The 15266-nt window shown below is 35.7% G+C and overlaps 1 protein-coding gene across 8 annotated transcripts in view; it reads right to left on the reverse strand.

Annotated features, from left to right (window-relative positions):
* Positions 1–15266, reverse strand: part of OPHN1 (oligophrenin 1) — a 569682-nt gene that overhangs the window by 469970 nt on the left and 84446 nt on the right. The gene's annotated exons all lie outside the window — the stretch shown is intronic.

Below are 15266 nucleotides of genomic sequence, written 5' to 3' on the forward strand. Positions count from 1 at the left end.
CCAAAACGGCAGCCCTGGTCAGTTTGGAAAACATTTTCTCACCTGGAAGAGCCAATGGGGTTAGGGTTTCCCTTTCTAACCAAAGGTTTTCTTTTCTACTCATCTTTGCTCTATTATTTCATTCATACTCTCTTTAGCAATGGTTACCCCGGTTAAGTATGAAAAAAAAAAGATTTTTGTTGCATGCCCCTCCCAAATTTTGGACCTTCTCATGTGATTGTAATTATAATTTATAAAATCCACCAAGTAAGAAAATGCAAGTACATTGCTATTTATTATTTACATAAACTTTAAAAATAGTGTTCACACTATTATTCTACAGATAAGGTCTAAGGTACATATGGATTTGTTGAAACTTTATAATAAACACAAGCCTCCAGTGGTCTCATATCCATTGGACCTATGGCTTTTATGAAACACAGTGACTGGAATGGGAAATGAGTAGTTTCTATTTTTGTGAGGAAGCACAAGAGATCACAGAATGAAAATATTAAAAATGATTAAAATGGAAACTCCCCTGAAACATGAGCTTCCTGGAGGATATTACAGACAGGCCCCCAAAAAGGCATAGTCACACCCATTCTACATTTAGTAGTAATACAAATCACTTGCTAGGAATCATCTAGAAGAGAAGAAGAGCTTGATTGCCTAAATTCAAATCTCAACTCTGAAGGGTAATAGATAGTTTGGTGGCCTTAGGCAAGTTAAATAACTTCTCTGTTCCTCAGCTTCCTCTTCTGTAAAATGAGCATGATATTAGCACACTAACCTTAGAGGTTTTCTAAAGTACTTCTAACAGTGCCTGGCATATAATAAGTGCTTGTAATTTACAAACTACTTGCGTGACATTAGATAAATCATCTCAACTCTCCTAAAACAAGTGGCTTAAGCTATAAGAAGAAAGTTTGAAAGAACTTCCTGGTTTCCAGTCAGGTATATAAGGAGCATGGGAGACATCACTATAATTCTCACAATAAAAATAAGGTGAATAAACTGTAAATCAATAATTCTTAGATTCATCAGATAATTGAGGTCACAGGACAAACTAGGGTCTCAAATTTGGAGAGACAGACAGGTGAATACAAAAAAATCATACCTTGGTGGAGCAGAAGCTCAGGAGTACAAACCCTCACTGGAGACAGTACCAGGGTAAGAAAACAAAATTTTAACTGATAAATTTCTGGAGGATCAGTGTGGACAAGTTTGAGATTTAAAAGCTCTGGTGGGGGGCAGTCTTAGGGAGTTCCCCAACAATTCTGTGAGTTTTAGCACCAGGAGCCCTACCAGGTTCTCACAATGAAGATCAAAGAAAAACGCCCTTATGTTTCCAGCAAGAGGAGGGGGGAAATAACCTTTCTGAAATACACCCAGAGCATTCTATTCTTCTTAACAAGACCTAAACTCAAGGGAAATTATTTTATGACAGCCTAATTGACTAGGGTTTTATCAAAGCCTAACCAATTTGAACAAAGGAAAATTCCCAACTCAAGCAAAATTTAGCCATTCACACAGAGAAACGAAAGTACTCAACTCCACCAAACTCTACTTTTCCATGCAGAAAAAGGAAAATACTAACTCTTGGCCCCACTAGCATTCTTCTCTAACCTAAGGTAAGGGAACTGAGAAACACTTACAAAGGTCACAGCCCAGGGCACAGGACCACTAAAACACTAAATTCTAAACATATGACTACTGAATGCTTCTCATCTTCCCTTCTCCTGGAAATTTAGCAGAATATCAACAGGGCTTATGTATAATATGAGGAAAATACAACTGAAAGTACTGCACCTTTCAAACCTTATTTAAGAAGAAATCACCAGGGAAACCCAAAGACAAAAAGGAGACAAAAGCAAGGATACCGAAGGAAATTTTAGCTTCTGACACCTCCAGAAACAGCAAATAGCAATACAACCCAAGACTTAGCCAGATAAACATAAAGTCTCACACTAAAGGTGTATTTACCACAACTCCTTTTATCTAATACATCATGCCTGACATTTAACAAAAAAAATTACAAAGCATACTAAAAGACACAAACACAATTTCAAGAGACACAGAAAGCTTCAAAACTAGACTCAGATGTTTCACAAATGTTGTAATTATTAAATCAGGAATTTTTTTAAAAAATATGACTAATACGCTAAGGGCTCTAATGAAAAAAGTGGACAATATGCAAGAACAGATGAGTAATGTAAACAAAAAGATGTAAACTACAGAAAGGAATCAAAAGGAAATGCTAGGAATCAAGAATAAAAATGAAAAAAAACCCTTTTATGTGCTCACCAATAGATTGGAATAGGCCAAGGAAAGATTAGTGTGAGTTTGAAGACAAGTCTACATAACTTGAAACTGAAATGCGAGGAGAAAATAATTAAAAGACAGACTATCCAAAAATGGTAGGGCAATTAAAAATGGTGTGACATATGCATGATGACTTACCACAAGAGAGAAAAGAACAAAAGAAATAGTTGAAGCAATAATAACTGAGAATTTCCCCCCAATTATTTTCAGACACCAAAACACAGATCTACGGGGCTCAATGAACACAAGCATGGTAAATAACAAAAATTCCTACACCCACGCATATCATATTTAAACTGCAGAAAATCAAAATAAATGGAGAAAAAAGAAAGAAGCCAGAGGAAAAAACATCTTACTTATGGAGGAGCAAAGGTAAGAATTATATCCAAATTCTACTTAGAAACTATGCAAGCAAAAAGAAATAAAGAAAAGAAAAGAAACCATACAATCAAGAAAACAGTGGAGTAAAATATTTATCATGCTGAGGTGAAAAAAAATCCACCAACCTAGAATTATGTGCAATGCAAAATTATACTTCAAAGGTAAAGGAGAGAGGTGCCTGGGTGGCTCAGTCTGTTAAGTGTCTGCCTTCAGCTCAGGTCATGACCCCAGGGTTCTGGAATCAAGCCCTGTGTTGGGTTCTCTGCTTAGCAAGAAGTCTCTTCTCCCTCTTCCTTTGCCCCTCCCCCTGCTTGTGCATGCTCTCTCTCTCAAATAAAATCTTTTTTAAAAAACACATTCATTGCTACAATGAAAATGAAAACAGTACACCCACTTTGGAATACAGTTTGGCAGTTTCTTACAAAAGTAAACATACTTTTTATCATATGATCTGGCAAACACTATCCTTGGTATTCACCATGAGTTAATTTTGGTAAATTGGTATTTACCAATGAGTTAAAAACTTATGTCCCCAAAAAAGTCTGCACGCATATGTTTATACAGCTTTTTCATAATTGCCAAAACTTGGGAGCAACCAGTATATCATTTAGTAGGTGAATGGATAAACTATGGTATATCCAGACAATAAAATGTTACTCAGGAATAAAAAAATGCTATCAAGCCATGAAATAACATGGAGAAACTCTGAATGCATATTGCTAAGTGAAAGTAGCCAATCTGAAAAGGGTCCTACCATATGATTTCAACTATATGACATTCTGAAAAAGACAAAACTATGGAGACAGTAAAAAGATCGATGGTTGCCAAGGACTCGGTAGGGGGGTGGTACGTAAGAATGATAAGTGGCACGCAGGGGATGTTTAGAATACAACTATTCTGTATGCTACTGTAATGGTGGATATATATCATTATACATTTGTTAAAACCCAGAGCATGTACAACATAAAGAGTAAACACTTATGAAAACTATGCAAGATTTTAATAAATTGGGAAAGGTCGGACGGAGCATATGAAAACTCTGTACTTTCAACTCAATGTTTCTATATAATAAAACTGCTCTAAAAAATTAAATCTAATAAAAAAAGATACAGTTTGAGGCAATCAATAATGTAAACTTAGACTGGGTAGTACATGATATTAACAAATTACTGGCAATTTTTATTGAGTATGATGATCTGCAGTGGTTATATATACTTAAAAAGTCCTTATCAGAGATACATACTGATATATTTGTGGTTGTAATGACATACTTGGGATTTGTATTAAAATACTCCAGAAAAAAACTGTGTGTGTGTGTGTGTGTGTGTGTGTGTGTGTGTGTGTTGGTGGGGTGAGGGGGAGGAGATACATGAAATAAGATTGACAAAATGGTAAGTGGTGGATACATGGGGTTCATTATAACAGACTCTGGTTTTGGTATGTTTGAGATATTCCATAATATTTTTTTAAAATATGTGTGCATTGAAATACCAAAAGAGCTCAAAGTTTCCTTTTAGCACTAAGGTTCTTTGATTCTATAGGCTGGAATATGTCCACCCTTACTCAATGTTGTGTGTGGGAAGCTGCGTTTTCTCAATAATTAATAGAAATGCATTCTTCCTCAATCTCTATTATCCACGCACAAGAAAATCCTGACATGGATTTTTTTCTAGGACCTCTTGTCATGTCAGCAGCGACTTTGCTCGCTGGGTGGTTTTCATTATCTCCTGTTCCATTAGCCCAACACCAATTGTCTTTGATGGGTTGCTTAAGGCAGTAGTATTTCTGTGATTTTAAACATCCATTGGAATAATTATTTTTATGTTTGTGTTTCAGCCAGAGCAATAACATCCCCCTCAACATCTACTGCAATGTTTCATTTTTGTGCTATATAGTTAATATGGTAAAAAAAAAAAAGATGGATTTTAAGGTAATGGCAAAGAATATTTATTCCCAATAAATATTTCCATGTTTCCAATTTATACAGCCGTAACACCAAGTCTTGATAATACTAAAAAAAAAAAATGCTTACAAAAGGACCTAGCATGCTGAAAAAGCTGGTAGAAGACCAGTATGGCAAGTAGATGGGGGCATGGTTAATGGAAATTACATGGTTAGTGTAAGAAAACACCAACAGGAAGCAAAAATCTCATAATGTACAAGCTGACATGAAGTAATGACCACTTTTTTCATTTTCCATAAGCAGCCATCTTCTCCTCGCTCAGCATTAGGAATGTCTCTCTGACCAATTATAGCTATTACCTTTTCCCTCATCCACAAACAAATTCACTGAAGAGAATAATGCTCTCTAATTTAACACAATAATATAATCATAGATAAGGTTTGAGCTGAGATGGGAAAATGTCAGTGAACAAACTTCTCTCTAAGAAGAAGAAAAGAAAACTACCAATTAGTGGATATCTACCATCTACCCAACAATATACTTAGAAGTAATATCTTTTAACCCTCTAAATAACTCTATGGAGTAGCCATTATTTCCATTTTTGAGATTTCTAAAACTATTTGGCTCAAAGAGTTTAAATAGCTGCCCAAGGTCTCATGGTGGAAAAAAAAAAACAGCTGATTTTGAGTCCTATAACCTATGCTTTTAGAAAAGACTCAACTTATCCTGCTAGTTTTCAGCAAATTTATCTTTTAAAAAATGCATGCAATATCCTACTTCCTCCCATTCTTTTTACTTTGATCACACTGCCAACAAACATCAAACATACCTACACTGAGAGATTAGGACATTATTCATAAGGTGAACTGATAGCTGCAATAGATAAGTGGACCCCTGACAGCATGGTAAATGGAGTAGGAATCAGGGAACACAGATTCCAGATTTCCTAAAAACGTAACTTCCTACATATGTATAAGCAAGTCACTTACACTCTCTGGGACTCAGCGGCCCTGTCTGCAGAAAGTGAAGACTGAACCAGATGCTGATCACAATGATTATGATGACACTATAACAACAATCATGACACCACCACCATACTTCATCAGTTAGGAGATGTGTTTTTAACATCTCTAAAATCAAGGTATACCTTATTATCCATGCCATGTCATATTTTAATTGACTTTTTTCTTTCCTAATGATACATAAAATTATGGTACAATTTTAAAAGATGGGAAACTACTGTTGAGCATTTAAGCATGTGCCACACACTGTTCTAAAAGTTTGACATGGATTCTTAAATTTAATTCACATAATCATTCTCTCAGCTAAGGACTTTAATTTTAAGAAAATTTTCTCTAGATAAAACAGAGAAGTTGAATAACTAGTCCAAACTTATTGCGTTAATAAGTGGTAGAGACAGGATTCAAAACTAGGCAGTCTGGATTAAAAAGTGTAGTAAGAGGTGTTTAGAACATGGTGAAGGAATAAGAGGCCCCTAGGCTCACCTAGTCCCACAAATACAGCTAGATAACTGTATAACAAATCATCCTAAATATCCCATCTATCAACTAAAGACTGGAGGAACAAATTCCACAACCAAAGGTAGAGAAAAGGCTACATCAAAGAAGGTATGAAGTGTGGAGACATGATTTGGGAGATAAATGGATCATGGCCACTGAGGTGGAGAGGAAGCAACGTTGTGGGAAAGGGCAAGAGACAGACAAGCATATAGGGAAGCACAGGGGGAAGATGACTGCAAAATAATTGGCTTGGAAAATGGGAAGGACCGAATTTCATGAGTTCCTGCAACCAGTGGCACTTAAAACCTGGAATTTTAAAGATCAGTGGCCTTGGCTAAGAGACAGCACAGAGGGCAAACAGTCCATAAACACATAACAAAGAAACAGCAATCTGAAGAGCTAATGTGTGTGGCACACAGTGGGAAGGTTATTGGCAGCTTTCACAGAGAGAACCCACCAGGAACAAAGGAACTGGCAGGCACCACTTCACTCCCCCCTACCACTCAGCATAAGCACAGGGCCACCTGTGGGAACCAGTGCAGTGCTGACACTCACTACCTAACTTGCTTACACCATGCCCTGCACCACAGTGTTCTGGTGGAACTGCCCTTCCCAGTCATGCTTGCCTCACTCCCAGTGCAGTGGGTCCCTTCCCCCAGAAGAGCAGCCCAAACTCCGGAGGAATTTTTTCCAAATGAAAGAAGAGGACAATACCATGGACACAGATCTAGGGGAAACAGATATAAGTAAAATCCCTGATAGAGAATTTAAAGTAACGATCATAGGGGCGCCTGGGTGGCACAGCAGTTAAGCATCTGCCTTCTGCTCAGGGCGTGATCCCGGCGTTATGGGATCGAGCCCCACATCAGGCTCCTCTGCTATGAGCCTGCTTCTTCCTCTCCCACTCCCCCTGCTTGTGTTCCCCTCTCTCGCTGGCTGTCTCTCTCTCTGTCAAATAAATAAATAAAATCTTTAAAAAAATAAATAAATAAAAATAAAGTAATGATCATAAAGATAATCGCTGGACTTGAGAAAAGATGTGAGTGACACTGTTAACACACAGATAAGGAATAACATAACACATATAAAGGGCTCAAAAGAAATGAGAAACATGCTTGATGGAATGAACAGCAGGCTGGATGTTCATTAGTCTGTGGAACTAGACTAATGGAAAGTAATGAAGAAGAACAAAAGAGAAAAAAGAATTAGGCAAAAGAAGAATAGTCTTAGGGAACTCAGTGACTCCACCAAATATAATAACATCTGATTATAGGAACACCAAAAGAAGAGAGAGAAAAGGGCAGAAAAATGATTTGAAGAAAGAATAACTTAATACTTTCCTAATCTGCGGAAGGAAACAGATATCTAGATCCAGGAGAGACAGAGAAACAAAATTAACAAAACAAGATCCACAGAAAGACATATTGCAATTGAAATGGCAAAATACAGTGACAAAGAAAAAAAATGTTTAAACAGCAAGACAAAAGAAGAGAGTTATATAAAAAGGAAACTCCATAAGACAATCAGCCAATATTCTAGCAGAAACTTTCCAAGGCAGAAAGGAGTGGCATGATATATTCAAAGCCCTGGAAAGGAAAAATCTGCAGCCAGGAATACTCTATACGGTATTCTATTCAGAATAGAAAAAGAGATAAAGATTCCCAGACAAACAAAAACTGAGAGTTCATGACCACTAAACCAGACCTGAAAGGAATGTTAAAAGAGACTCTTTGAGTGGAAATGAAAAACCAAAAGTAAAAGCATCAAGGTAGGAAACATAAAAGCAGTAAAAATGAATATTTTTGTAAAATAAAAGTCAAGGAACTCACAAAATAAAAGGATGTGAACTATGAAACCATATACTAAAAACATGAGGATAGTAGTAAAGAATGGGTTCAAACTTAAACAACCATCAACTTAATATAAACTGCTATATGCAGAAAATGTTATATACAAACCTAATGGTAACCACAAATCAAAAACCACTAAAATATGGGCAATTGGGTGCCTCTGTCAGTTAAGCATCCAACTCTTGATTTTGGCTCATGTCATGATCTCAGGGTTGTGAGTCTGAACCCCACGTCAGGCTCCATGCTCAGTGCAGAGTCTGCTTCAGATTCTCTCTCTCTCCCTCCCCCTCTGACCCTCCCCACCTCAAATAAAGAAATAAATAAAATCTTTTTAAAAAACACTAAACATATACAAAGAACAAAGAGAAAGAAATCCAAATATATTGTTAAAAAACCACCAACCAATGAAATAGAGAAAGAGAAGAAAGGATCAGAGAAAACATCCAGAAACACAAAACAAGTAATAAAATAGCAATATATCCATATCTATCAATAATTACTTTGAATGTAAATGGACTAATGCTCCAAACAAAATACACAGGGTGACAGAATGGATTAAAAAACAAGACCCATCTATCTGCTGCCTACAAAAGATACACTTTAGACCTAAAGACACCTGCAGACTGAAAGTGAGGGGATGAAGAAAGACCTATCGTGCAAATGGATGTCAGAAGAAAGTCAGAGTAGCAATACTTACATTGAACAAAATAGACTTTTTTTTTCAAAAGATTATTTATTTATTTATTTATTTATTTGTCACATAATGGGAGAGAGAGAGAGAGACCACAAGCAGGGGTTGAAGAAGGCAGAGGGAGAAGCAGGCTCCCCACTGAGCAGGGAGCCCAATGCGGGACTCCATACCAAGACCCTGAGATCATAACCTGAGCTGAAGGCAGACATTCAACCATCTGAGCCACCCAGCTGCCCCCAAAATAGACTTTTAAAAAAAAGATTGTAATAAGCTACAAAGTAGGACACTATACAACAATAAAAGGGAAAATCCAACAAGAAGATATAACTATTGTAGATATTTATGCACCCAACATAGGAGCACCCAAATACATAAGTGTTAATAATAAACATTAAAGAACTAATTAATAATAATACGATAATTGTAGGGGATGTTAAGTCCCCACTTACATCAATGGACAGATCATTTAAAAATAAAGTCAACAAGGACATAACAGCTTTGAATGACCCACTGCACCAGAAGGATTTTAACAGATATATTCAGAACATTTAATCCTAAAACAACACAATACATATTCTTTTCAAGTGCACAAGGAACATTCTCCAGAATAGATGACATATTAGTCCACAAAACAAGTGTCAACAAATTCAAGAAGATGGAAATCATACCATGAAGTTTTTCTGAACACAACACTATGAAACTAGAAGTCAACTACAAGAAATTTTCTGGAAAGACCAAAAATATTATTTTAATGGAGGTTAAATAACATGCTAATCATTAAACAATGAATGGGTCAACCAGGAAATCAAGAAGAAATTAAAAAGTACATGGAAACAAATGAAAATAAAAACACAACGGCCCAAAAGTTTTAGGATGCAGCAAAAACAGTTCTAAGAAGAAAGTACACAGCAATATAGGTGTACGTCAAGGAGCAAGAAAAATCTCAAGTAAAAACCCATTACACCCAAAGGAGCTAGAAAAAGAAAAATAAATAAGACCTAAAACCAGCAGAAGGAAGGAAATAATAAAGATTAGAGCAGAAATAAATGATATAGAAACTGAAAAAAAACCCACAATAGAATAGATCAATGAAACCAGGAGATGATTCTTTGAAAAAAAAATCAATAAAATTGATAAAACTCTAGCCAGACTTATCAGGAAAAAAAGAGAAAGGACTCAAATAAATAAAATCACAAATGAGAGAGGAGAAAAAACAACCAACACCACAGAAATGCAAATAATTCTATTATGAAAAACTATATGGCAACAAATTGAACAACCTAGAAGAAATGGATAAATTCTGAGAAATATATAAACTATCAAAACTGAACCAGGAAGAAATGGAAAATTTGAACTGACTACCAGCAAAGACATCCAATCAGTAATCAAAAACCTCCAACAAAGAAAAGTCCAATAACACATGGCTTCTATGCAAACTATACCAAATATTTAAAGAAGAGTTAATACCTACGTGAGTTTTAAAAGTTAATACTTAACACTTCTGAAACTGTTCTAAGAAATGGAAGAAGGAAAACTTCCAAATTTATTCTATGAGGACAGCAATACCTTGATAACAAAGCAAGAAAAAGACAGCACAAAAAAGAGATCAACAGGCCAGTATCTCTGATAAACACAGATGCAAAAATCCACAAAAAGTACTGCAAAATGAATGCAACAATACATTAAAAATAATTCACAAAGATCAAGTGGGATTTATTCCTGGGTTGCAAGGGTGGTTCAATATTCACAAGTCAATCAGTGTGATACAGCACATCAATAAGAGAAAGGATAAGAAACATAGGATCATTTCAATAGACGCAAAAAAAGGATTTGACAAAGTACAACAACAATTCATTACAAAAAACCTCCAACAAAGTATGTTTTTAGGGTACATACCTCAACATAATAAAGGGTATTTATGAAAAACCCACAGTTAACCTCATCCTCAATGGGAAAAAACTGAGAACTGTTCCCCTAAGGTCAGGAACAAGACAAGGATGTCCACTCTCACCACCATTATTCAACATAGTACTAGAAGTCCCAGCCACAGCCATCAGACAACAAAAAGGAATAAAAGGCACCCCAATTGGTAGGAAGAAGTAAAACTTTCACTAATTACAGATGACAGAATACTATACATAGAAAAACCTAAAGACTCCATGAAAAAACTGCTAGAACTACTAATCGAATTCAGTAAATTCACAGGATAAAAAATCAAAGTACAGAAATCTGTTGTATTTCTATACACCAATAATGAAGCAACAGAAACAGAAATCAGGAAAACAATCCCATTTACAATTTCTTTGACATTGGTGGCAGCAACTTTTTCCAAGATAGTTCCTCTGAGCGAAGACAAACAAATGCAAAAATAAACTATTGGGATTACATCAAAAGAAAAAGCTTTTGCACAGCAAAGCAAACAATCAACAAAACTTGAAGGAAACCTACTGAATGGGAGGAAATATTTGCAAACGACATATCTGATAAAGGGTTAGTATCCAAACTATATAAAGAACTTATACAACTCAACCCCCAGGAAACCAATAATCCAGTAAAAAAACAGGCAGAAGACATGAACAGACATTTTTCCAAAGAAGACATACAGCTGGCCAACAGACACATGAAAAAATGCTCCACATCACTTACCATCAGGGAAATGCAAATCAAAAGTACAGTGAGTTATCACCTTGCACCTGTCAGAATGGCTAAGATCAGCATCACAAGGAACAACAGGTGTTGGGAAGGATGTGGAGAAAAATGAACACTCATGGATGTACTGTTTGTGGGAATGCAAACTGGTGCAGCCACTGTGGAAAACAGTATGGACAGTCCTCAAAAAGTTAAAAATAGAACTACCTATGATCTAGCAACTGCCCTACTAGATATTTACCCTAAGAATAAAAAAATACTAATTCAAAGGGATACATGCACCCTAAAGTCTATAGCAGTATTATTTACAATAGCCAAATTATAAAAGTGGTGCAAGTGTCCATCAATTGATGAATGGATAAAGAAGGGAGTATGTATATACAGATACACATATAAGCACATAACTGAGTATTATTCAGCCATTAAAAAAGAATGGAATCTTGCCATTTGAAATGTTGTGGATGGAGCTAGAGAGTATAACGCAAAGCAAAATAAGTCAGTCAGAGAAAGACAAATACCATGTGATTTCACTCATATGTGGAATTTAAGAAACCAAACAAATGAGCAAAGGGGAAGAAACAGAAACAGACTTTTAACTATAGAGAGAAAAGTAATGGTTACCTGAGGGGAGGATGGTGAGGGGATGGGTGAAATAGGTGATGGGGATTAAGGCATACACTTGTAATGAGCACTGGGTGATGTATGGAACTTGCTGAAACACTATATTGTACAGCTGAAATTAATATTACACTGTATGTTAACTGGAATTAAAATTAAAAATTTTTTAAAGTGTAGTCAGAAACTAACATTAGCAAAATGGCAGATAGGTAGCTCCAAGCTCTCACCCCACTCCCACATCCAGAAACATCAGAAAGCAAGCAGAAAATATCAGAACGAACTTCATCAGAACTCTGGAAAACAGACAAAAGTTTACACCCAACAAAAAAGTGCTGAATCAAAAATGAGGCAACCTCACAATAGAAGTTTTGTGGGATTTTTAACTTGCCTTTTACCCACCCCATCTCTGACTCAATGACATTTGTGGTCTTAAAATGGTGGCAGCCTGTGTTGCCAGTGTGTGACCCTAGCCCTTGGTTCTAGAAGGTGCAGATCAGATCTTTTTCACAAATCATCGTGTATACCTGTTTGAACCTGTCTGGGGGATACCTGAAAGACTGATGTCAGGTGCTTGTGTTTGTTACACGTAACTCAAAACTCAAGCTGGGAAAGTGGTTGGGCAATGGTTGAAAATACTGCAAGCTGAACTAAAACCCTCTGATGCCTAAGGCAGGAGATTATGTTGAAACAAACAATACACTGTACTAAGGCATGGGAGCAAAAGCTGAGGGAGAATTTCCTTGGAAAATTAGAATATTTAAAAGCAACTATGTATATGGGGAATCAAATAAAACCACATTCATTCCCAGAGCAATATGCATATTCAGAAAATACCTGAGAAGACCCTAAACTTTCACCTTAGGCTAATCCCTAGTCAGTGCAAGACTAATTGGCTAATTGTTAAAGGATGACTCAAGCACAGGGTCAATCAGGAAAGACTGGGAGAGGTATTTGTTTATTGGTTTGTATAATTTTTTTTCAGCTTTCGGCATTCAAGAAAATCTGTGTCAAAATTCTAGTTGAATACAAGCTAAGTAACAGAGACATTAGTGACCCCAGAGGACAAGGACAAAGGATATAGTCTTTGCCAAATAGTTTTTTTAAAAAAGAAAGAAAGAAAATCCTGTGGAAGGGAAAGAATCTAATCTCCAGAGTTACCACCTTGTAATATTCAAATGTTCACTTTTCAACAACAACAAAATCACAAAGCATATGAAGAAATAGGAAAGTATTGTCCAAAGGAACAGAATAGAAACTGTCCCTTAGGATGTGCATATATCAGATTTACCAGGCAACGATTTCAGAACAATAACTTTTTAAAATATGTTAAAAGAGCTAAAGGAAAGCAAATAACAAATAAAAATTAGGAATATGATACATAAACAAAATGAGATTATCATTAAATATATAGATATTAAGGAGTGAACAGAATCTAAGAGGCCTGTGGGACACCATCAAGCAGAAAAGAATGTACACCATAGGACTGCCAGAAAGTGAACAGAGAATAAAAGGGGCAGAAAGAATATTTGAAGAAATAATAGCCCAAAACATGCCAAATTTGATGAAAGATAAGTCTATACATCCAAGAAGCTCAACAAACTTCAAGAATAAACACAAAGAGACTCACACCACTGAGACACACTGTAATTAAACTGCCAAAAGCCAAAGATAAAGAACGGATCTTGAAAGCAGCAAGACAGAAGTGACTTGTCATGTAGAAGGGATCCTCATTTATGATTAACAGCCAATTTCCCATTAGAAACCATGGAGGCCAAAACTGTCCTTCAAAATGAGGGAGAAAATAAGACATTCCCAGATAATCAAAAGCTGAGGGAGTTCATTACCTACTATACTTCCCCTACAAGACATGCTAAATGGATTCCTTTAGGTTGAAATAAAAGGACACTAGAAAGTAACTCAAAACTACATGAAGACAGAAAGATCTCCTGTAAAGGTAACTATATATGCAAATATAAATGCTAGCATTATTGTATTTTTGGTTTGTAACACCACTTTTTAATTTCCTACATGATTTAAAAGACAAATGCACACAAATAATTACATATCTATGTTCCTGGACACACAGTGTATACAGATGTAATTTGTGAAAACAATACACAGGGGAGGGTCAGAGCTGTAATGAAGCAGATATTTGTACACTACTGGAGCTAAGTTGGTAACAATTCAAACTTGTTTGTTATAAATTAAGGATATTAAATGTAACCCCCTATGTATCCCCAAATAAAATATTTTAAAAACATACATAAAAAGAAATAAGATGGGAGTAAAAATGGCTCACTACAAAAAAACTCAACTAAACACAAAAAAAGGCAGTAAAAGGAAATGATGGACAAAAATACTGGAGGACATACAGAAAACAAATAGCAAAATGGCAGAAGTAAGTTCTTACCTATCCATAAATACTTAAAATGTAAATAGACCAAACACTCCAATAATAAGGCAGAATCCATAGAATGGATCCATAGAATTAAATAATCACATAGAATTTAATCCATAGAGTGGATTAAGAAACAGGATCCAACTACATGGTATCTACAACAGACTCACTTTCAATCCAAAGACAGAAATACATCCAAAGAAATAAAGGATGGAAAAAAATTATTCCATACAAATAGTATTCAAAACAGTATGGTACTGGCATAAAAACAGACACACAGATCAATGGTACAGAATAGAGAGCTCAGAAATAACCCCACATGTGTATGGTCAATTAATTTATGACAAAGAAGGCAAGAATACACAATGGGGAAAGGAAAGTATCTTCATTAATTAGTACTGGGAAAACTAAATAGCCACGTGCAAAAGAATGGAATGAGACTACTATCTTACATCATACACAAAAATTAACTCAAAATAGATCAAAGACTTGAATGTAAGACCTGAAACCATTAAACCTCTAGAAAAAAATATATAGATGGTAAACTCCTTGACATTAGTCTTGGCAATGATTTTTGGATCTGACTCCAAAAGCAAAGGCAACAAAAGCAAAGATAAACAAGTGGGACTACATCAGACTAAAAAACTTCTGAACAACAAAAGAAATCATTAACAAAATGAAAAGGCAACCTACTGATAGGGAGGAAATATTTGCAAATCATGTTTCTGATAAGGGGTTAATATCCAAAAACATAAAGGACCCATAAACTAAATAGCAAAACAAAACAAAAACAAAAACATATCTGTTTTAAAAAAGGGCAGAGAATCTTAATAGACATTTTTTAATTTTTTTATTTAAATTCAAGTTAGTTAACATACAGTGTATTATTAGGTTCAGGGTAGAGTTTAGTGATTCATCAGTTGCATATAACACCTAGTGCTCATTACATCAAGTG

The sequence above is a fragment of the Ailuropoda melanoleuca genome, chromosome X (assembly GCF_002007445.2).
Source record: "Ailuropoda melanoleuca isolate Jingjing chromosome X, ASM200744v2, whole genome shotgun sequence".
NCBI lineage: Eukaryota > Metazoa > Chordata > Mammalia > Carnivora > Ursidae > Ailuropoda > Ailuropoda melanoleuca.